This window comes from Anas platyrhynchos, chromosome 3 (genome assembly GCF_047663525.1).
Source record: "Anas platyrhynchos isolate ZD024472 breed Pekin duck chromosome 3, IASCAAS_PekinDuck_T2T, whole genome shotgun sequence".
Taxonomy (NCBI): Eukaryota; Metazoa; Chordata; class Aves; order Anseriformes; family Anatidae; genus Anas; species Anas platyrhynchos.
In genome coordinates this window covers 85854002-85879685 of record NC_092589.1, presented here as the reverse complement: position 1 = coordinate 85879685, position 25684 = coordinate 85854002, and the positions used below count along the sequence as shown (strand labels likewise).

At 35.6% G+C, this 25684-nt stretch overlaps 1 long non-coding RNA gene across 2 annotated transcripts; it reads left to right on the top strand.

Annotated features, from left to right (window-relative positions):
* The first annotated feature begins 214 nt into the window (after positions 1 to 214).
* Positions 215 to 8096, top strand: LOC106018878 (uncharacterized). Of its 2 annotated transcripts, none has more exons than XR_011808482.1 (4): positions 215 to 682; positions 1243 to 1345; positions 1841 to 1962; positions 2821 to 8096. It is a non-coding gene; the product is annotated as an uncharacterized lncRNA (long non-coding RNA). The 2 variants fall into 2 exon arrangements; XR_003496550.3 differs by having other exon boundaries at positions 217 to 682; positions 1240 to 1345.
* The last annotated feature ends 17588 nt before the right edge of the window (positions 8097 to 25684 follow it).

Sequence of the window (25684 nt, the reverse complement as noted above, 5' to 3'; positions counted from 1 at the left end):
TTTTTTTTTTTTTTTTTCCCTCATGGTCTACTTATAGACTAGTATATATTTTAACCTTCCTTTGGGCCTTCAGCTGTTATTTTTTCTGTACATTACATTTCATGGAATTAATTGCTATATGAGAATGGTCCTTTTAAGACTGATACTGAATTATCATCACTGGTGTGTTTTGACTTCTAGCAGAAGGACTCTAGTAAAACTGGAGCTCTCCCTTCCCATTATTATTAGCTAGGTCCAATGTCTGCGTATAGCTGTGCAATTAAATTTCAAACAGTTTGCACATGTATTTTAAAAGAAGTCAAGAAGATCATTGATTAATGTAAATTACCAGTGTTCAAAGAAACATTGAAATTTGTACTGCCAGCTCCAGTAAATACAATGTAGAAAAAGCAAACTATTTTAACATTTCAGTTTAGCTTATTGTACATCAAGGAACACACTCTGTGTCATATGTTTTGAACTCTACTGAAGATGGAGCTAGAGTAAAGGCAATTCCAATTACATTACAACTCATGCAAATTATCTTGGAGGCTAGGCGTTCCTGGGCTTGTCCTGTACTTGGATAAAAGACCATCTGGAAGTCCCAGTTGCAGTAGGCACAAGCCAAGACATTGTGGCTGAATACTAGACCACAGAAAGTGAATGAGTTAGAAGACTACATTCTACTCCTCATCACTGGTGGGTGAGTCAGAGCGATGAAGTTACCGATGCTGTTTTCGTTCCTTCAGTGAGAAATGTCTCAGGAGAATACTGCAAATTAAAAACTCTAATATTAGAAAGTGAAGTTATATGAAACTTAAGCTCCATAGGAATCTTTAACCAGGGTTAAACAATCCTACCCTCTACAATGTCTCTGAAAAATCTTACACACTTACCAAAACTTGGCAGTATTTCTGTACTGGAGTTGACATAGGACAAATAGATTGGTGTTCTGGTGCTGCTGCTCTTGCCTATCAGGCAAGTCCTGGATAGTATGACTGGAATGTGAACTTTTCTTCTTCTGCCTTCTTTTTACAGAAGTGAAGAGCTTTTTTTTTGGACCTTTTTTAGCGGAGAAACTGAAAAGTCTTACTTCTGAAACAAACAAACAAACAACAAAAAAAAATCATTTGACAACCATTTAAGTAATAGTACAGTGGGGGAAGTAGCCCTGAGCATTTAGGAACCTAGCTTTTTATTTATTTATTTTTATTTATTTATTTATTTATTTATTTATTTATTATTATTATTATTTTAAAGCAGGAACCTTGTGTGGAAGATTCAGTAGATCAAGAAAAGCTCCCACTTCTTTCTGGGAAGAGAACTGGGGTGTGTGGAGAACTGATTAAAAACAGGAAGGATGGAGGTAAAGGAAGAAAGAAAAAGGGAAAATATAAAGTGAACATGTAGAAAAACTCCCCTAGAGGAATAAAAAAAAAAAAAAGAGCATAAACTACTACTAAATCCTTTTAGGTGAAATCTTCTGTTCTATTTTTGCAATGAAACAATATTATAAATTAATGTCTGGATCATCTGTGCCAAATCACTAGCTCCAATATAAGATGAGAGAATTTAAACACATTCAGAATTTGCAAAGAAGAAATTTAATATTTGGCCTGATAATAACAAGGTTGAAAGACATTTATTCTTATGGTCAGCTAGAAGATGTACAACTTTTAAGATGATAGACTGAATCATATAAAACTAGAATAATTAAGTCCAAGTGAAAAGCTACTGTGAACATTAACCATAATTCCCACCACCCAGATTCTGAATACGGCTGTTGCTACAGGGTTGTTTTGCTGAATTTCTCTTCACTGAGTAACTCTTTTCACCCTTTCATTGTCTCCTTTTCTGGCAGGGAAGCACATTCTTTGCTCCTGTAACTTAATTACAAACTCACAAACTTAACCATATTGCCATGGTCTAGTATCACCACAACCTGGCAGATGCCACTGACTGAAAACACAGATCTACTTTAAAGTAAGTCCTACAGATGCTCTGTTTCTGTATTTAAAAACACATTTTCCATGGCATGACAACACTGTCTATACATCCTGGTTACTGACACCAAAGCTGCTTTGTGTGGTGATTTGATTTTCATCTCTCAGAAACTACATTTATTCAGAATAGATATTGCATGTAATGATTCTTATTTAAAGAGAGTTTGAATTTTTAAATACTTTTTAAATTATTATAATAATTACTGTAATATAATTGCCAATTAGGTTGCCTGCTTCAGAGAATGTGTTCTTTGATTTTAAACAGCTGTGATCCCATTTGCTTAGTTCTTTGTATCTTATGAAAAGGAAACAGGATCAGGAATGTTTTTGGAGATCTTCCTACTCATTAGATTAATGCTTTGATTCCTAAACTTTTGCTGTACACAGAAAAGCACGCATAAAGAATCTTCTCTCTGACACAGTGGGTTTGTTGCATTCCATTGTAAGCTATTATAACTTTATTGAAGTCTGTTGGGTTATAGTGCCTAAGACTAATATAAGCATGAGCTTGAGACTTTGCTGATACAAAACCTTGTGATTAGGGCACAAGGTTTGCCATAATGTGAGCTACAGAGAAATCAAAGGAGTGCCAATTATATTTGAATTACTTGAATTTCCTGTCTTTTTTCTTTATTTGCCACTGAAGTTTTTTGAAACGTTGCCTTATAAATCTGTTCAAATGTATGCTGCATCCTTACACCTTTCAAAAAAGGTTTAAAAAGAGAGAGAACCTGGCCCACCATTGCCTAAACCTTTTCAAATGTAAAAAAAAAAAAAAAAGTGTCTCAGTATTTGAATTACCTAATTTCACCTAAACTTTTTTTTTTTTTTTTTTCAGATGTTGAAAAGAAGAAATTCTCAGTGTTCCTATCAGCATCTATGCTACATAATTTCTTTCTTGTCCCATATGTAAACAGACAGGAATTATCAAGAATGGAAGGCTATGTCAAGGTTGCAGAAAGAACTATGAAACTGTGAAGCTGATTGGTTGACTAATTCAAGGGATGAAGTATGAATTAATCTTATATGAAAAAATAGGAATTCATACTGTAAAAAAGCAAGTATTTTAATATTAAAGAACAAAAATACAAGAAAAAATGGAGAGCAGTCAGTCTTTTCAATCCCATTTTTTAAGATTTGTCTACGCAGAGCTTCTTAGAAAGAAACTCTTCAAAATCCACCTTTTTAATGGGATCAAATAAGCTTATTTACAAATTTGATAATGGATTCTAAAAGAACTGTCAGTAATGAAAACTGTGTCTTGGTGAGAAAATATTCTCAACTGAGGACTGATGAAACCTGTTTTAAGTCACAGTTTATCATAGTAACTTCTAAATAACAAATTGTGAAATTATTATCTAATTTTTCTGGAACCTAACATATAGGTTTCCGTATAAAATTTTCATTGAAATGTTGTTTTTAAAAGGCCAAACCACTGACGATCAATAATCTTAAAACTGAAATAGATCAGTCTTCCTCTTCTTCTTCCACCACCTCCCCCCAGATCTTATAAAAGTTTAATCTCTCTCACAGCAATGTAGGTGCTAGGTGGTTTTATAAGAAAAGCTGTTAAATTACATTTCCATTCCAATAGCTCATTAAAACCTACCCAATAATTAAATATAACCTTCCAACTATCTTTTGGTTCTGTTTTGATGGCCCACCAATGGCTTGCCAGAGGCCCTGAGACACTATAGCTCATACCAGAAATTCATTTTCTCTTGAAATATGCTGTAGTTTCATTTGTTCTCTTCTATCCTTAATGGGCTGGTTGATACTTGATCCCAGAAATGAATAGGATAGGCTACAGTGAGTGTTTTAAAATCAAGGATGTGAGTCAAGGTGCAATCAGAGGTGTTTTTTAGAAGCCACAAATTCAGTAACTTCACTGGAAGTGGGATGTGAATTTCTCATTGAAAGAAAATGTTTGTGTTTCAACTTCAACAAGTGCTCTTGTAGTCTCAAACCAGAAAGTATTTAAATACTACTGGTAACACAGAGAAGCTGAGATGACACGGCACAGTCTCTGTAGAAACCATTCTAGAATTCCTTTCTGTATTGCTATAAGTTGTTTAAAACAAGCATTTTTTGTCCTTAGCTCTGTCAAAATATTGGGAAGTCATAAGGACTAACTAGTTTCAATTTTGCTCCTTGATAGCTAGATGAGAACAGGAGGAAATCTTGCATCTGATGACAGGCAATATCTGTCTTGTAGAGAAGACTGGATACCTATGAATCTTCTCAAAATTAACATGTTATGTATCCCCTTGCATATCCATCGAAGTTTGTTCATAAACTCCAGCTTTGTCAACGTGTTTGGATGATGTTTTTTAATCAACAGAAGCAGCTCTGAATTCTTTTCTTTATTTTTCTTTAACTTTCCAGCTTTAGGATAAAAGCCTGACCCAAGCCTTCACTGCATTTTTTTTTTTTTTTGACTATTCTCTGTACTATTCTCTGAAAGCAGCAAACATATTTTTGCACTTCACACAGAAGAAATGTGATTACAGTAAATTCCCAAACTTCCTATAATTCTATAATCATTTTCAGTTCTTAGTGTTCTTATTTCCAAGATACCAAGTCAAAGTCTCATTGTCTGTCTGATGTACTGTGAACCTTTTAATATAATTAGAAATTAGAACATCTGGAATAGCTATGTGATCCACAAAGTAGTGCATGAGTAGAGTCAATATAATAATGAATACATTTGTAAGAGTGCTGCAAAATTTGTTCCTCCTCTTAATTTATACCTAGTCATAATCTTTGTTTCTGTTGTCAAAATTGTATGTAGATGACAGACCATGAGGGCAATAAGTACAGAGCAAATCCTTTATGGACAAAAGTCCATGGCTGTTGGTGGAGTCATTCAAGGTGGGACCTTTAAAATGGGACTGGACATTTTTGCATTAATGTTGACATTAATGTTGTATAGAAAGGTGAGTGATTCTCATTACTACCATGATTATGCTCAAAATCACAATAGTACTGGGATTTGAAACTATTTTATGTCTTATTGAATGTATATGTTTGAACTTCTATTTGTAAATATTTTTTTTACCTACACCATGCACATTTATAGCTACCTATCTGTCCATTGACAAAAGTCTTAAATCATAATAATCCATGTCTAGACAGAAGATAAAGGGGGAAAGGGGAAAGATGGATTGATTAATCGAGTGATGGAGTTTAAGAAAGAATAACAAAGTCCTGCCATATGAAAAATGCTTTGGGGAAGATGTATGACATTTACCTTATTATACCAGAATATTAATAACAGTAAAAGCTAAGAAAAGGTTATCACTGACATTGAAAGCATTTTCATATTGTTGGAAAATTAATGTATTTTCCCACAAAATAAATAAATAAATAAATAGAAATCCAGTCTTCAGAAAATAAAATTAAAACAAAAAAGTAAAAGAGACTGCAAAAGGCTGTGCTGTTGGACAAAACCAGACACGCATTCTTCAGCCCTGGATGAAGAAAACTCTGGAGGAGGTGACACTGATGTCTGGGACTGCAAAGGTCATATTTATGTTACGTTGGTTTAGATGTTCTCTTTGGCATAGGAATCTGATATACTGCGCAGGTGTCTTGGTTGGAAATGCTGGGAAGAGCTGGGGCTGTAATTCCTAGGATTTACTTCCTATTAGGGATCAAAGCAAGACCCTGGGTGACACTTTGGATGAGGTTGGCTGTGGGGGTGGAAGCTGGGTGGAAGCTAGATAGGAAAGAAACAGAATTTAAAGAGATCTGAAAACCCACAGTGACTGTCAATGTAAGATGAGAAGACAGACAGTATTTCAAGGACTTCTCAGGAAGTGGTTTGGCAGAGGCCATAAAGCCAAGACTTGGAGAAAGAATTGGTAACATATAAAGACCCACGTTGATAGCATTACAGAAAGCAGTGAGAGGAAGAGATATGGCAACAACTAGTCCTCTACATGGGTCTTTGTAATTGGAGCAGAGGAAGTAGGAAATAAATTGTTGCAGACAATAAGAATTAGAAAGTAGGTGCTTATCTTCTGCAAATAAGCTTTACCTGTTATCTCCTTGGCTTTACACTTTCTATTAGGTGAGACTATCTTGGTGGCACTTACTTGATTAGATTGGGGTGTATGAACAGCTGCAAAAACTCAGTGATGACTGTTTCTAGGTTACTTTTCTTTCCCAATTGACAGGACAATATTTCTAATCTAATTTGCCCTGACTGCAGGTTTTAACCTTGCACCTTGCTGCAGAAACAACACAATATTGGGACAGCATGAAATCTTGCTCTATTAACAAGCAGTGCAGAAAGTAGATGTTCCATTCAACATCTGAAAGCCAACAGTCAAAATAAATAACCAAAAGCAACCCAAAATACAAGTTCAGGGAAACAAGCTGAATAAGAAAACAAACAAACAAGCAAACAACAACAACAAAAACTGAAAAAAGAAAAAGGGAAAAGAAAAGATAGTTTGTGTAGCATATTTGCCTGTTATCAGCAGCCTTGTTCTGCTCTAAGGCAAGATAATCAATATGAGAATGTATGTTCAAAAGACACAAGAATTCAAAGATGAGATTTTTGGCTTTATTTGTATAGGAGCACCAGTCTCATGGGAAGTCACAGAAACTTGTAGTCCAAAGTAATGTGAGCATGATAGGGGAAAAAAATATCTCACCTCAACACTTTCCAACAAATATTTAGTGCATTTCAATAGAAATAAACCACTTGCTCCTTTCAGGATGGCTTCAGTATGTCTCTGGACATCTTTGTTTCATAATCATTTTTCTCCCTCTTGATTTTCTTCCCAGATCAGTATCTGTAGCAATTAGAGGTGCAAATTAATTACTTGAAATATTTTTTTAGCCCTCTAATTAAGTGCTAAACTCTGTTAAAGGAATTGCCATTGCTAGAAGTCTTCTAAAGGTAATCTGATAAAAACAAGATAGGAATTATCACTAGTAAATAAACATTGTTTCTATAGCACACACACACAAAAAGAAAAAAAAAAAAAACTGATTTGATTTTATGAAAAGAAAAAGTATGAAGGGGGAATATCTTTCTGAACCTCCCTCTCAGTAAGAGGGATTTTTTTTTTGTACTTTTGTGATTCCCTTATGATATATTTCATGTCATGTCTGACTTTTTATTGTGTTTGAGTGGGAACAAGAAGTCTTGCTCAAGAGGATTTTTTCTACTAGCCTTTCTATAGAATGTAGCTTCCTAATGTTCAGCATACATGTACAGGAAAGATTAACGAACCTTGATGTTGCATAGAGAACTATGGGAAAGAACCAGTTGTGAGGCACAATGACAGTTTTAAATGGCAACAAGTGCTTTGCTCACTAGTATGGTTATGCTAAAACATTAAAGCTAAAGCTCTTGATGCTGTGAAATTGCATCCCTATATCCCCAGATTCTAGGACATACTCTCCCAATGGTGAGTGACTGAAGGTACTTTGTACCCCTCTGTCTTGGAAAGACAGAAAGAGATGAAGGTGAGAATCTATATACATATGGTTTTGTACAGTAACAGTATTCCCTGACCAATATGTTTAATCAAAACTGAACATCTGTTTAATTCCAAATATCACACAGTCACAACGTACCATTTGTTCTCCAGATTGAAGATTATTTCAAGTGTACATACAATGAATAATTTCCAGTGGTAACATTTAAAGACTTACAAGGTCTTCAGAGACAATCTGTACAACACTAATAGGGTTTTATTTGAGCAAAAGCACATTTTTTTGCTGATATACCTTACTCATTTTTTGGGTGATGAATGTTGGACGGCCTCAGTCATACTCACAGGAAGGAACTCCACTAGAAGTAAGACAACTTTTCTGTGTTGTGGCCCGGACACTAGCTAGCCCACTTTATGTAGATGCAATTCAAGCTTGAAATATCAACTGAACTTTATATATTAGTAGTACCCTTAACCACCAATAATTAAGAATGAAGAGCAGAAAGATCAAAATGGCAAAGAATAATTCTTACTAAATCCACTGAGAGACACAGACATTTGTTATGTATATGCACTAGTCTGGACTGTATAATGAATAAATTTATTTATTTATTTTAATATGTTGTCGTTGTTCAAATCAAATTAACAGAAATTCTGCATCAAGCAGAAAAGTGCTACCACATTAACCTCCTGAACAGCTTTTTGTCACTTGGCTCATGTAAACAGTTAAAGTGAATAAATGTTTAACTAGCATTTCTGGCTCCAAGTTACCTTCCTTCCTTCACCTTTAGTGGCCCTGGGAAAAATACATTATTTTTTTTTTTGTCTGATGAAATACAAACAGGATTTATTTCTTTATTTTTTAAAGTGTTCCTGGCATTTTGCTCCTATCTTTTAGGAACCACAATTAAAATATTAAAAAATTGATTTGCCTTTGCCTGAAATTCAGATGAACATTTTTTTTTTCCACATGAAACTACTTAGCAAAACCATTGCACAGTTGCAAAAACAATACTACCATTAAAACAATAACCTCAAATTAACACTGTTGGGAATTGATCATGTTTAACATTAGCCAAGTGAAAAATGACATGCTGATCAACTACAATAAACTATTGAGAAAATCTCTCAACAAAGATTAAAAAAAAATAAACAACATTGCTATGGAAGTCAAAAGATTTTTTCAGAAACTGTGGGAAGCAGCAGGAACAAACAGTATGAATTATTTCCTCCTCATCATAGAGTGGTCAATTTTCATCACATTAGTGATCTGAAAGGAAAAGTAGTAAAAAAGGGAGATGCAGATAAGAGATCATGAAAATACTGAAGAAGCTGTCATGAAAGTACTCAAGAAAGTCTTTCAGGAGTCCTGGTTTCAACACTACTGAAAGGAGGCCTGAAAACAGTCCTGTGATTAACAGTGTGTGATAAAATGCCAGCACATACGTACACACACAATGTGTATAATTGTGTATTCCTACTACAAAAGCTTTGAGAGCTGAGCAACCCTTTAATTAAAATCTAGCCATGAAATGTACAAAAAGCTTTTGCTATGTATCACTTTTATCTATTGCAAACTTCTATTTGTTGCTTTTATTAGTGATTGATTTACTTCAACAAAAAGTTCATTTTATACAGCCAGGAGACAACAAGAAGCAAAGTATAGATTACAATTAATAAAGTATTTAGAGAATGCAGACTTTCCAAACTCAGCCAAGATATCTGTATAGTGTCATGTCAACTTCACTAAGAAATGATATAGAAAAATTATCTCGTTTTATAGAAAGTCTTCATCATACAAATTTTATTGATGTACTAATTACAGAAGTAAAAAAAACAAACAAACAAAAAAAACACCATAAATTTTATTCCCTAATCTGCTGGCCTCATTTTTATGATTTTATTTATTTATTTTTTTTCTCCAGAAAGTCAGTGCCGTGAATATATATGACTATACATATCTATGACTATATATATACCTGTGTATGTATGTATATATATGTATATGTGTATGTATATATATATATATATATATAACTTTTTTTTTCCCCTACAACTTTTCTCAGCAGTGTTTGCATGTGGCTGGCAATGATGCGGCTGGCTGGCTCTGACTGCACCCTGTATTCTCTACAGAAAAGCAGGAAGTCAACAGCATAGCTCCACAGCCCAGGGACACCCCACACTGTGTTCCCTGAAGCAGGCCAATGTCAGTGGGCTCCTTTGATAGCACAGCAGGAGCAAATGCCATAGCAATGTGGATTGTAAAAGGATTGGTGGCAACACCAGCCAAGGTTGACAGTAGTGCCAGTGAGGCAGTCAGGACAATGCAGACCGAGTGAGGGTGTTTTCTCCAGGATGAACTGTCCCAGCTATTATCCTCATATGAAAGATGCTCCAGTCACCCAGTCACTGCATCAACTTTGCAGCTCTGTGCTGGAGTTGCTCCAGACCTTGCTGCCGATCTTTCTTGCTCTTGGGAACCCAGAACCAGACACAGCTCTCCAGATACAGCCTCACTAGTGCTGAGTAGAGGGGAAGGATCGCTTTCCTCTCCCTTGACCTGTTGGCAATGCTTTTTGTAATACAGCCCAGGATACCACACACACACACACACACACACATATATATATAAAATAATATATAAATTATTTTTTTTCCCCTAACAATGTATAATGGGATTACAGTCAGTTTATTGTCCTTTAGGTCCTCTTGATTCTTCCCAGAAGGGCTTCTTTCCTGTCATTTGGCCTCCAGAGTGTAGTCTGAGGTCACTTCTCAGATGCAGGACTTGGTAGTTCCTCTTGTTGAACTTAAAGAGATTTCTCTTAGCCCATTTTCTCCAATCTGGTGTGGTCCCTCAGAATGGCAGCACATTCATCTGGTGTAACAGCTACTCTTCTCAATCAAACTTGTTTGAGAGTGCTGTCCCATCATCCAGATCATTAATAAAAATGTTAGGCAGTCTTTACTCCAGGATCAACTTCTGGAGTATACCACTAGTAACTTGCCTCTAATCGAATCTTTTGCTGCTGATCAAAATCCTCTGAGACCAGTTGTTCAGCCACTTTTCAATCCATCTCATTGTCCACTATCTAACATGCATTTAAAAAAATGGCAGAAAAAATTTCAGAATTATTGATGTTTACCTGAAAGAACTTGTGGAAGTCTCTTCTGGAAGACTACAAAAAAAAACCAAAAACTATGCTTGTCTTTAAAACAAAGAGAAATAATCTTCATGTCAAGCCTTTTGAAAACCTCTGTAAAATATCTGTAAAGTTATGAAAGACTACAGAGACAAGCAAAACAAATATGGAATTCTCAAGGGTGTTTATGGGAAGCTAACTTTTTTCTGCAAGTGTAGTAGCTTTTGTAGGTGATGCAGAAGCAGCAGATTTCAGATAATCTGTTTTAGCTAAACTTTTGGTACTGTTTCACATAACACTGCCAGGCTATCTCAGGAACAGACTAGGTCCTCAGAAAAGAATACAGTTCAAAGACAATTATGATAGAAATGTACAAAGAACTTCTTAGAAAAGCTTATTCAAGTGATAACTGCTAATGAGGTGTTACCAAACAAGAATGAGGTGCTGGCTGGGATTTCAAGAGGATCTTCAGACTGCAGTTGTGCTCAGAAATACCACTAGTGAGCTGAGTAACAGGCCAAAGAGGATTCTGCTTTTGTTAACAATGAACATGGCCTGGTGAAGAAACAAAGTTGGGAGCTATTGCATAACTGCTGCAGGACAGAGTTAAGTTTTAACTAGTTGGATAAATGACCTGAAAAAAAAAGAAAAAAAAGAAAAAAAAGAATGAAATACTACAAGAATGAATGAAATGTTCCATGTTTAGGCTGGCTAAAATGTAGAAAGAGCTACAGCAGGCCCATGAATAGTGCTAGAAGCTAGGGCTTATGGAAATTGACAAGCTAAACACCTCAGCAACATCATGCTCTTACAAAAGAGACAATCATTATTCTGAGACACGTGAAGAAAACTCAGATATATAAAAAAGAAGTTTCAATTTCAAGAAAGATGAAATTATTTTACCATTCTTTCCAACATCTGTGAGGCCTCTGCTGGAATAGTCTCTGGTTTTAATTAAAGAGCCTAGAGGATACCTCCAGTAGTCAGTGTGAAGAACTTACTCCTTGACCCCAGCTCATACTGACTAAATTCTCTTCTCTGTGAATGACCTGGGATTTCCATGCTGTGCTTTCTTGCCAGGACTGGCTTGAACTCTTGGATTGTATCCTGAGAATAACCAACCCCTCACTTTTTCCTGCCTTCCTCTTCCAAGACCTTTATCCCACCCCAATCATAAAGTGTATCACAAGATTGAGGAGAAGTCTAGAAATAATAACATAGAAATAATGACCTGTGAGCATGGCTTAAAAGCAACTGGATGGTCTAAAAAATATGACTGAAGAGAGAAATAATGGCAATCTTCACATGTATAAATCACTTGAAAAAAAGGAGTAGGATCTGTTCTTCAGATCAGTGTTGGACAGGATGGGAGGAGATTAAATCACAGCAGGAAAATTCAGTTTGAATATAATGCAGACTTTCTAGGGGTTTGATTAAGCACTGGTTTATATAGTCTGGGGGCCTGGTAAAATTCTGATCACCAAAGGTTTTTAAAAAAAGTTTAGTTAATTGGTTTTGATTACTTATAAGGGATAGAGAATCCTGTCTGGGTCAGAGAAAACACCTTTTTCTCCAAGCTTGTCTTCCCCAGTGTCATTTTCTATACAGCTCTGATACTACATTAAAGGCATAAACACTGTAAGGATTTTCTTTTGGAAAAGGGTGGAATTTAGGATGGACAGATTTTTGAGCAATCAAAACAATGCCATATTATTCAAACCAAATTCAAGAGAAGAGATACTTTAGAGTTCAAATTCATTCTTTACTTACTTGAGCTAATTAATGGTGTTTCTCTAACTTTTGGCAAGTACCAAACAAAGAGAAATATGTTCCTACAGGCACAATTTCCTATGCCAGCTCCTCTGGATTTTGAGTTTGTAAGGATTATATTATGTCAGCAAACTCAGACACACGTTAAAAAGTGAAATTAATCACATACAAAAGGAAATTTTCACAGAGAGCTGCTAATGCTAAAAAAAAAAAAAAAAAAAAAAAAAAAAGCATTGAAATATGTATGAGAACATTCAGTTTAGTGTAGGAAGCACAGCAAGTACAGTCAATATTGAAAAAATTATTCAAGAATATTTCCTTAGCAAGAGCTTCTGTTTCAAAGGTGAAGTGATCTTTCCTTAACCAGTTTGGGATGGCAAGATGAGCATGCCAAGTCTGCTGGGGAAGGTTAAGATCAGATTCTGGCCTCTTGTTTGTTCTCTATGGTTTGCTTTGGACTTTTTTTAAAACAAACAAACAAACAAACAAACAACAACAAAAAAAGATAAAACAACACATACTTTCTTTGAGTAAGTAATTCTTGCAGGTAAGGGTAGAAGATTTTAAATATTCTCACAGATTAGATGTTTTAATGACCCAATCTATAGCTTCCTGAAGTCAGCATTAACAGTTTATCATCCTAAAAGCATTTTGAACCAGGGACTTGAGGTGAGATCTGGAAAGGCAACATAGATACCTCTAGCCAAGGTTTTGTGAAACATAAAGTTAGTTTTCTGTCTGCAGAAAAGAAACAAAAAAATGGTACCACTTGCCCACTCTCATTACATAGACAGTAGGAGATATAATTTCTTCCAATATATCTACAAAATTTAACCAACAGCATAGAAACCCATTAACAAAGCCAGAACTTGTGAGTTTCTTTGAGCTTGCTGCTCCATCTTTGGAGGCAAATTTGAGTAATGTGTTCTCTGGGGACCCAGAATCACTTCTCAGCAAGTCCCATTGCTTTTGGGTCCCTGAGCCTCTTTGCTGGCTATTCTGTCATGCTGTCTCCAGCTCATAAAGAACATGTGGGCACTCTAGAAGTAGGGCAGTTCTGCATGATCAGGGAATTCAAAGAATTTTTCAAAGCCTGACTTTGAAAAAAAGCAAAAGAGTTAAACAGATCTTGGCTTGCATTTCTTTTACTTCGGCAGAGGCAACAATTATGCCTTAAAATTGCTAGCAACAACAACAAAATGCTGAATTCAGGATGTGAATTTGTTTAAAGAACACCTGAGTAGAGGGAATGGAAAGATCTTGTTGTGATTGCTATCTGGAACTGTTGTTCCAGGTATTTAGTAGCACAACAGTTGCCTCTAATCCTGTGTGGTGTATTTTATTTATGTTGATAGTTGAGACCTTGCCCTGCTATTAAAATTGGAGTTAGATAATTCATACGGCTAAAGCTCACTTGGATTATATCATGTTGACTAGCAGGGTATTTAGATAGTGCAACTCTGCAACTTAAACTCATTGCAGCTCAAGCCATTAAAGACAACCATTAAGATAATCTAAACTAGTTTCCAAGACTTCAAAACATTTTACAAATAGTACAAAATAAACCTGGAATGAATGATATTTTTACAATATTTAATAATTTATGATCCACAGAAAACACCGTTTTTTCTCAAGTGTCTCAAAACAAGAAAGGCCAACAAACTTTTTGTTAATATAGTTACATTGTGTCCTCCTACGGAAGCAGGCTGTTTTGCCTACATTTACCTCATTACAAGAGATGGTAACATAGATAGGACTGTTATACATGGGTTCTTTTTTTTAAAGATTCTGCTGAACACTGCTCAACACTTTTTGAGTTTAAGATAAAAGAAGAGTCTATTTGTATTCTTTCATTTATCAGTCTCTGAAAGCTATTTCCATATGTAATAATACATGCTAACAGGAAGTGAAAAATAAACATAGTAATGACAATAGACAACATAGTAATGTTGTCTATGCTAAATTCCAAATTAAGCAAATATGTAATTTGTTCTTTTCTCTGCAGATGTTGTCACTAATTTAGATATGATGAAAGCATAAGAGTCTGCATGAGACAGCCAAATAAACTCCTCTAGTGCTAACCAAACCAGTCCTTGGCCCAGGCCTACATACAAGGAGGGCCAGAGAAAGATGGTGTTGCTTAGACATTCTTCAGGCTTCTGGATCTGGGATTATAGGTCATATATCCAGTTCAGATAGCCACACCGTGGTAGTGTAAGATGAGCAGTATGCTCTTCTTTCTTTAATAGTTCCGCTGGAGAGTTTAATCACCAGAATTATCTTTAAAACTCCAGTGTGTCAGGTATCACATCCCATGATCACTATGAATCAGAGGTGCTCCATCTGGTTGTTCCAGCTCTTCTCCCCTCAGCACTGTACACCACTGTGTTGCAGCTGTATAATTAGTGACCTTTCATCCTAGAGTGTATATGTGTGCACACAGACACATTTTTGCCACTATATCTGACATTTTGTTTATTGGGTAGCTCTTATTGAAATACTTCAGAGAGGGTAATAAAAGCACTAAGCATGAAAATAACAGATTTGTGGGCAGAAAAATGTAGTGAAGGCCAAAGATAGGGAAGAAGGAATTGTATCAAAAAATGGCTTGGGGCAGAGTCTAAAACAATCTGAGCTGACCTTAAGGGTAAACATCAGTAGAAAATATGCAAAGGGTTAATTTGAAATTCATGTACTGAGAATGAAGTAAAATGGCATTGTTTCTTTATTGCTCTGAAAAAGTGAAATTTTAGCCACATTATTTCTCAATTAAACAAGTGAAGAAATCCGACATTTTGCTCTTCTGTTCTTAAGAGAGAAGAATCAATACTATGAGAAACTGCTTCAAATTAGGGTTTAGATGCCCTTAAAAACAAATATCACTCCACTGAAAAAAAAATCCTATTTTGGAGTAGTCCTGCTGTATTGATTCTTTATGCAGGAATCAAGATCTCACATGACCTCCATATATCTGTTGCAGACTCCAGGGCAGTGTCAGATCTGGCTTGGATTCATCCCACTTAGCTGTAGGTCCTTAAACAAAGGAACTGTTTCTAGAGTCTGGACGCCCATAGTCTCTTTTAGAAGGAAATGGAGAGAAACAAAAGGAGGTTGAAATACCTTGGATCTCAATTGTAAGAAGTTGGTTTGAAGCTGGTCACCTCAGCTGTTCACCTTATGATTTTCTCCTGAGGAGGTTCCTGGATGCCTTGAACAGGCAGTCCTGCTTGATGGGGGAGCATGGATTAACTCTGGGCCTTGTTCTGCACCTTTGTTTGCCAAGCACTAGTCATGGTACCATGGGGAGTCTATGCAAACAAGAAAGATCTTTAACTCAAGATCAGTGAGACATACAGAAAACTGTATGTGGAAGTCTCTTCAATGTCTTTTGATGTCTATAACATTGAAGAATCCTCAGGTACTTTGTGTAGTCAATGCAAAAAAATGGGCATCCTCATCCACAAACATAATGCACTTTAAATAACTATATTGTGTCATCTTAGTAGACCCTTTTTTTCCTTCCTTAATGAGAATGGGAGGCCAAACTACTCATTTAAATGTGGTTGTCAATATGTTTAGCTAGATGAATCCCACTCATTATGTTGAAAACATTAAAACCAAAGTAAACTAAATAGATCCAGTGTTAGAGAACACTTATTAGAAAAATGTGTGAATTTGTAGAGTTAGAATATGAGGTAGCTTTTATGTACATGTACATAAAAGACATGCATAATATCTAATAATTAAGTAAGCAGGTCCTGAATGATCATTATACCCTCTCAATATTCTTGATTAAAGGGTCTCTGGAATGAGTGTTTTCCAGCTAACAGAAGTTTAGTGAAGCTGCAAAAGACCTGGCATGGGATAAAATCCCACTTCAGCTCAGCAGGAAGTGCTTATGGCTAAGAATAATGACGTTCCCATATTTAATGATCTGGCATGCAGAATACAAATGCTGAATGTTCAGCCACAGTGTGGAGGACTCCCCTAATTTGTTAAATTTTTTCCAGTCTCTGGCCAGTACCTGCAGCCACCACTTCAGTCTAAAATTTGTTTAGTTGATAAATTCAGGCAAAATGGAAGGGAAAACATCAAAACCAAATATTGGAAAAATAGAAAACTGGAGACAAAATAAAATAATAAGTATATAGACCTGAGATGACAGTGTTTTATCAGCTCAAAAAATCAACTAAACTTTTATTTTTTCTCATCCTCTAAACAAATCTTCAGTTCTCATGAATTGAAAGCTTGTTTATAGATTTATAACAAAGTTCTCCTTTAGTCTTTCACATATTTATTTATTTATTTATTTATTTATTTAACTATAAATAACTTCATTTTTGGAGCAAGTTGTCATTTAAAACTGGAAAAGATACAGATGTTTTGGATTAAAAAAAAATAATAAAACTAAATAAGACCTTTTTGTGATACTGCAATTTCTCAGAAATGAGAAAAAGAAATATGTCTATGTGTAATATTTGGTTTGACCAAAGATATGGTTAATTTTTTCAAGCACCAGTAATATTTTTTTTCCCCAATAATATGAAGAGCACCATTTTCTGATTAACCATCTTGGATTCTTTTTGAGTGAATATTCTACATGAATATTTTGGTTGCCCCCTCCTTCCTCCCCCTCTCCCCCAACTCAGTGGAAGAGATTACAGTTTCTTGACTTCTTTTTCTTGCAAATATTTTTTAAACTAGAGTATGCTTGGCTGGTAAAATATGATCAGCTAATATTTAGCAACTTAAAATTATTACCAAATTAAGAAATATCCATATAGAACAGGACTCCTTGCTGACTGTTTTTCACAAGTCCTGGCACTAAAGTAAATTTTTTGATAGGGTATTAATTATTAGATGCACACCACTTAGCCACTTCAAATTTGGGCAGCACAGAATTTCCTTCTCCTCAAACATATACCAGATATAAGTAAATTTACACATTTACCATTAGTCAGATTCCTTTGTGCACGACGTTTTCATTCTGATTTGCTGTTCTGAGAGGATATATAAAGTTGTAAATTCTCCACAGCTGTCATGTTAGAATTCTTCATCAATATTGGCGTTTTATCAGATAGGAATGATGTAGAACATTAAAATAAAAAGTTTTTCATTTTGCTGTAATTTTCTCACTTTATTAAGTTGGGCTACCTCCCATCTGCTGTCAGCAGTGGTAAGAAGCATATGTTCATGACTGTACCACTGACTTTCTGGACTGGGCCATAAAATTTTCTAATTCCTTCTCAGTTTTACTTTGTGTTTTTAAACAGTCTCAGTGTTCAGAAGCAAATTCCAGATTTTAGTGCTGTTACTGTTCTTGTTAGACATTTTGCAGATGTTCCTGTTCCTTACATCTATGGAATGATTTCCTTACATAGGCAGAAAAAATGGGACCTGATCCAAAACTCATTGAGACAAAGTAAAGATTTTCATGGATTCCAGCAGACTGGGAATATGCCATAAACTAGTCATACTTGACTGCTGTGCTATATTATGATTATAGAATGAAGCTTTTTCTTCAAAGGATTCAGGTTATTTGGGGGCAGGAAGGTAATTAAAACCTAAGTTTTTTAAAGGAAAAAAATTAAACTGTGACTAGTCTTTATTATATAGTTTATAATATGACATAAAACTGAGAAAGAATTAAACAGCATTCGGTTGGTGAAATATATATGAAAAACATGCAAAACATCCTTTATCTAAATCTTATTCCTTGTTAAGATTAAGCTTTTGTAAGAAATTTGTTGCTTCCAGAGCATGGAAGGACTGGAATACTAACAGCTTTTCCACTAATACTTTAGTGATTTGGATTTTCTATTCAAAAATGTGTAGATGTATGGCAAAAGAGTATACTTGCCCATCTCTCCAAAACCTCACTGCTTGTGAAAAATAACGTGAAAGTATACACTAGTTTCACTACACAGAGCTAGTTATACAAATTTTCTACATACATACACTTCTTCAGTCTTTCCTCAAATAACTTGTTTTAAAACCTTAGTAATGCAAACAAAAGTGATAAAAGTGAGGGTTAAATCACTGTGTAGAGGTCAAACGCACAGGAGTTTAAATGGATTTTGCAGATGGAATTTGCTTAAACTGTGGCAAACTTTCTAATAAAGAAAAACACTTAAGATTCACTTTCTTGTTTCATCCGGACTGGTTCACTCAACCATATTGTGTGGGAGGAGAATTCTCTGGAACAATATGGTATCGAGAAATAATGTTACTTTAAAAATGAATTAAAGCATTATGACCTTATTGTTATTATACTACTCTCTACTGTCTTCTGTTTGAGAATAGTTTGTTGAGAAACTACTTGGCATTATAAAATGGATGAAAATGACGACAAATGAGAAAAGATCTGATAGTTTATCAAAGGCACTTACAAAACAAAGCTCCCAGCCCTTGGTGTCCAGCCAGAACAATGTGAAACCAGAGGTGTGTCTTCAGCTTTCCTTATATTTTTCCACACCCAGAAAGCTCTGAGGATAGGTTGAAGTGAAATGAAGCAGAAAGTGGTGATGTTTAGGCACCTAACATGGAGCAACAGAACAGAGCTCTGACACTGTTCTTCTGTCTGAATCATCAGTTCTAAAACTTCCTTTGGAAATAAAAGCCAAAATAATGATGATACTGAATGCTACAGAGACCTGTAGTATGAAGAGTGGGGTCTAATTCCTTGCTTGAAGAAGAGGTTTGAGCCTGTATCCCTTGTACTAGTAGGGAACACAGTTTGTCTTTTGGGTCTTGTAGCCTCTTGGGACATTGGCCAAACAGCGGTTAGAATCACAGAATGGCTTCTGTTGGTAGAGACCTTAAAAACCATCTCATTACAATCCCCCTGCCATGGGCAGGAATGCCACCCATTAGATCAGGTTACCAAGGGCCTTGCTCAATATGATCTTAAACACTTCCAGGGATGGGACATCCACAACTTCTACGAGCTACCTGTGCCAGTGCCTCACCATCTTCTGAGTGAAGAATTTCTTCCTAACATCTAATCTAAATCTCCCCTCTTTTAGTTTAAGACCATTCCTCCTTGTCCTGTCATTATCTGACTGAGCAAAAAGTTGCCTTACATATATATATATTTTTTTTTTCATAAGCCCCCTATAAGTATTATCATAGAATCATACAATCATAGAATGGTTTGGGTTAGAAAGAACTTTAAAGATCATCTAATTCCAACCCCCCTGCCATGGACAGGGACAGGGATACCACCCACTAGATCAGGTTGATCTAACCTGCCTCATCTGCCTCATCTAACCTGGCCTTGAACACCTCCATGGATATGGCATCAACAACTTTTCTGGGCACCCTGTTCCTGTGCCTCACCACCCTCTGATTGAAAAATTTCCTCCTAACCTCTAATCTAAATCTTCCCTCTTTTAGTTTAAAACCATACCCCCGTCATTATCTGATTGAGCAAATAGTTGTTCCCCATTGTTTTAGTAACTCACTTTTAACTACTGAAAGGCTGCAATGAGGTCACCCTGGAGCCTTCTCTTCTGTAGGCTGAACAGTTCCAGCTCTCTCAGCCTTTCTTTGTGGGACAGGTGCTTCAGCCCCTTGATCATCTTTGTGGCCCTCCTCAAGACTTTCTGTAATAGATCAACATATTTCTTGTGCTGGGCGCTTCAGACCTGGACTCAGTACTCCAAGTAGGGCCTCAAAATGGCAGAGCAGAAGGGGACAATCTCCTCCACCAACCTGCTGGTCATGCCTTTTTTTGATGCAGCCCAAGATGCAGTTAGCCTTCTGGGCTGCAATTGCACACTGCTGGCTCATGTCAAGCCTTTTATCCACTAGACAGCCCAAGTCATTGAGAGCATGGCTGCTCTCAATAAGTTCATCTCCCAGTCTGTACTCCTGTCAGGGGTTGCCCTAACCCAGGTGCAGCACCTTGCACTTGGCCTTGTTGAAGCTCACACGATTCACATGGGCCCACTTCTCCAGCCTGTCCACATCCCTTTGGATGGCATCCCTTCCTTCTACTGTATCATCGGCACCACTCAGTTTGGTGTCATCTGCAAACTTGCTGAGGATGCACTAGATCCCAGTTCCCAACAATTCAACAATGCTTTTCTGTTCCATGCATGTATTTATCTCCAAGAATTTAGGTATCTAAAGGGTTTAGTGATTAGGAAGTAGTTCTGCAATTGTCAGTAGCATTAAATTGGAAGACTTGAACAACAAAGCTCATCAGAGAATAAAATGCCCAAACCCAAGTTGATGTCTTTTCTTTTTTTTTTTTTTAATTTTTCACTAAATTTTAACAACTCATACAGTTTGATGCAAAAGAGCATGTTCTGTAAAAGTATCAAGCCAAACCTGACTATATCTCTACTTCAAGACTGCCCTACGAACCTGGCACATTATTTTATTTTTATTGTTGTTGTTGTTGTTTTTTCCTTCTGGATCATGAAGCTCTTGCAGAAATGTAGGAAACAACAAGATAAAAAGCAAGCAAACAAACAAACAAACAAATAACACAAACAAAACAAAACAAAACAAAAAACAACCCACTTTCCAGCTCTCATAAAGGTTGTTTTGTTATTGTCAAAAGGTTCATAAAAATTGGAGTGAGATAAGAATTGAAAAAATGTCATTTCTTAGGGCTACTCTTTGCATGGTTAGCCAGGCAAAGAAAGAGCAAAAATACAAGATTAAAGAAAATATATTTTTTTTAAAAAGTAAAGTTTCTGTTACAATTAAATAGAAAAAGAAAACAAACCCACAGTTAAACCAAAACAAATATGTCATCAGCTCTACACATTGTAACGTTATAAGACTCTTACCACTTGAAAAATCAGCAAAGGTGAAGTAAGGCTGAACCACAGCTGGCTGTGCTAATGCACAGCCTAACATACATATAGTGAGAACACAGTGCTCACTTAGATAATTAAGTAAGGATCACTGCTGCCAGATCAGTTTTTTGGATTCTAGAAATCATTTAATAGTAAACTTATAACTGGATTTTCAGAAAATCTTGACATTTGTATGGCTTAGGTCTACGGCTATTACAGTCAGTGGAAGTTTTGAGCACTGGCTACTAACAAGCTGAACTTGCACTGATCAAATGGCTTGTATGTCATTTGACATGCTATGTCTATAACACTGACCACTAGTGGATGTTTAAGGGAGAAGTAGCAAAAATAGAATAGCTACAATACAATATTTAGTGATTTTGTAACTCAGAAATTGTATCCTGAACATGGAAATTAATAGCTTTTCTTTCATAAATTTGTAAGATGTGAAATTTATACCATTAATGTATCTGGACTTCATAGTATCCCACAGTGGTATCTTTCATAATTTCACTGTATGCTATGTGAAAAAAAATGTTTGAAAATTATGCCAGGTAATTTAAATGGATATTCTTGCATCACCATGAGAAAGAATTAGACTGCACAGGATATTCAAAATGTAAACTCTCAATTTGTATCCCTAGGCATGGACTTGGTGAATCTTAGAGCTGTATTCCTGCATAATGTTGCTTTTTTTTTTTTTTTTTTTCCTTTGTTCTTTATTTTTGTTTCATAGAATCATAGAATATCCTGAGTTGGAAGGGACCCTTAAGGATCATCAAGTCCAACTCTTGACACCGCACAGGTCTACCCAAAAGTTCAGACCATGTGACTAAGTGCACAGTCCAATCTCTTCTTAAATTCAGTCAGGCTCGGTGCAGTGACCACTTCCCTGGGGAGCCTGTTCCAGTGTGCAACCACTCTCTCTGTTAAGAACCCCCTTCTTTTTTTTTTCTTTGTTCTTTATTTTTGTTTAATAAAGAAGATTTTTCCTCTTGTCTTTTTAATGCTCAACAACTGTCTATATTTCTAAGATGTTCTTGAATACAAATAATTAAGAAAAATAATCCTCACTGTGCACATATAATGCTATTTGTCTATAATAATTCTTTTGCATTTATTTATGCTAAATTTGTAATTCTTATCATCCACATCCAGTGTTATGAAATCTTCCTGCAGCTTTTTACAGAGGACTTCAAATTAAAATACCCTAATGATCATTATAACACTATCAGTAAGATGAGAAAAAAAGTTAAATAAACTTAATGATCCTGTGTGATAATATCACTGCTGGGGGACTCTGGGGGATAGGAGCTGGAAAAAAGTTTTTTCATCTCAGGATAATTTTTAATTGAAAAAAAATAAGGAAAGGAAAGGGAATGGAAGGAAAGGAGCATAGGAATGTAATGCAAAGTTTTTTTGACTCAAAGTAGAACACTGTTTTATTTTGTTTATTAAACCAAACAGCTTCATATGAAGCACTTGTGCATCCCAGGCAGAGCTAAATACATGTCATATCCAAGCAAAATTGGACTGTCAAAATGATTAATTTTGCTTGGGATATCACTGTTGTTGTTTTTTTGAAAAGTTAACTGGGAGTTTAAATATTTGACTTTCATAGTCAGTGTGAAATTAAACAGAAAAATATTAGAATTCCCCAGAGTGGCATTTTTTGTTGTTGTTATTGTTTGTTTTTGTTGTCATCTTTTTTTTTTTTTTTTTTTTTTTTTTTTTTTTTTTTTTTTTTTGTCTTAGCTCCTCTCCTGGCTCCCAAGCTGATGCTTCAGACCAAACACTGCATCCTGAACACTACCTTTCATCAGGGAGATCAGAAAAGCAGTCAGCAATGTCTGTGTGTAATGTCTCACAGGACATTTTTAAAATCTGGAGTTCTGAATTATGTCCCCTGAATCTGTGGGAAGATGCACCTGGCACTGTCCTGTTGCTGGGCTGGTAGAAGATGAGAGAAGGGAGACAGAAGAAGAAAGTCAAGGCTTGGTATTACTATTTCTGTATAAAGAAATAGGGACAAATTTTATCTGAGACTACATTACCATCCTCAGTACAAGACTGATTCAAAAGGAGGTTTGGAGAAAAATGAGGAAGGAGCTTTTGGTTTTTTATTTTTTACATTTTTTTCTAATTCAGTATTTCTTCAGTATAAAAGCAACTTGGCATGACAAATCATGTAAAAAGCTACAGATAAAGCAATATGCACATTAGATGTCTTCTGATATCCAGGTCAAGTTACTTTTGTATGAATTAAGGTGTGGTAAATGTGGAGGGAAATATTTGCTGTGAAACAGGTTTTGGTTCTGTTTCCTCTTGGCAGAATACTCTTTCTGCAAGAATATGCCATTATTTCTATTCCATTTAGTATGGCCAAATTTCTCTTGAACTGATGGAAAAAAAAATTACTTGTTTCATCAATGCAGTTGATACTGTGGAAATCAATACAAGAGTGCTGTACTATGACTGGCAAATGTACCAAAAGAGGCCTGGGTTTCATGCAAGAAACAGAGGTAAGATCTCAGCTGGTGGTATATGTCACTCAGGTGACAGCAGTGTTTTGATGTGACTTGATCTATTGCAATCAACAGTGTCCACAGACTTTGGAAATAGCTCTGGGAAACTATTTGATTTATATGTACAGTGGTTTTCTGGGTTGGTATTTGGAGAGAAACATGAGAAAACACAGATATCACATACAGAATGTGAAATAGACACTGTACATAAAGTTCAGGGTAAATCAATAATGCAGGTACATAAGTTAATGAAACTTAGATGTAAATGAATGTGGATATATTTATTTGACTGGAGAATAGGCTGGGGGGTTCTTCAGGCTTTTTTAAGCCTTAAGATCTAAGATCTGCAGATAACTGTTACTGTAGGGATTTTTAAGTACCTTAGCTGAAAATTAGAGCTAGGTAAAACCTTTTCCAACAAGATATTAATGTTTTACTTACCGCTGCTTTCCCCCCTGCAGCGGGGTTTTCCCAGGATTGACCATGGAAAAAAGCCAAGTCAGAAAACTTGAAATGAATTCTTATCACTTATTTAGGTAGAGTTAATCAACATTTACATTCACAGGTATACATCTGATATAACGACCTCAGATCTTTGTTATGTTTTTATTTACTTTTCTTTTTTTTTTTTTTTTTTCCCTAAAACAACCCCAAATACAAAGCTATTAACACATAATATACCTCATACCCCATAAGATTTGCGTCCAGTGATTAGTTTGTATCATTTATGAATTTACTTCATTTACTGGGTTCAAAGGATTTTTATCTATCTACTAATTCTGGTTTTAGGTTGTAATCCATATAATTAACATAAATCTTGTATTTTTTTTTTTCTCATGAAAAACAAAAAAAAAAAAAGAAAAAGAAAAAATAAAACAAATTCAAAGAAGAGCTATTGTCAACATCAGCAAGTTTCACCTAATCTTGTGAAAATTCAAAAATTTTGTGTGGTATCCATTCAAAACCACAAATCAGGACAGCTTTTCTCCAACTGTGTTTCATAATACAAAAATGCTTATGAAGTTCAACAAAACTTTCGAAGAACCTGGACTGAGTTTTGGATTTTAATAAAATTAAAAGCCAGATGTTTCATATGATTTGGAGTTTTGGAGTGGAACCTTTGCCCAGTTCTTATTCACAGTTAAATAAGACAACAGTATTTTGTGAAGTTACTTCTATCCATTTCTCCTAGCAAGGTGCACTTTGAAGATTCAGTCTGAGAAAATTGATCTCCCTCACTCTGTAAAATGGAGAGAAAAGGACTGTGATTGACTGGTATCATGTAATCCCAGATTTATGCAACTCTGAATGCATTTTATGTTAGAAGTAGAATGGAATATTGCAGTGGAGATTTGAGCTGATATCCAGTAATTTTCAGATGCTTTTCTAGCCTCCTATCTAACTCCAGATTGACAACATTCCATTTCATCTTCTACTCTTCTTTTTTTTTTTTTGTCATCAGAGTTGCTCCTTTGCTCTCCTTTCAAATATATAATTTACAAATACTGTTATCATATTCAGCTTATGCAACGTTATATGTGCCTAAATAGAATCAAAGACAATTTTTACTTAGCTGGCACAAGTTCTTTAAACACTGCTAAGCTCTTTTTACACTTGTCATTCACAGACAATAGTTGGCACTACTGACTTGTAACACCTCCACAATATAAACTGCTACATGGGGAGTTCCTTATTCTGAGGACAGTATCGTGTTAAAGGAAACACTCAAGAAAATATGTTTCTAAAAGCATGTATCATGTTGTTGAAGAGCAGTGCAGTTTTTCTTGAATACTTGTAGAGTGGAATGAGTTCAGAATTGACTTACATGTGACTGAAGGTACTCTAGGTATAAAAATACAAAAACATGTCATTGTATGGTTGCTTTGGATAAAATTAAATGACAACATGTGAAAACTAAATTTAAATCTTCCCCACCATTTGCTGTCTGGCTACCATTTGGTGGTGGTCTGCATCATATAGTCACCTGCAGATGACACAGAAGTA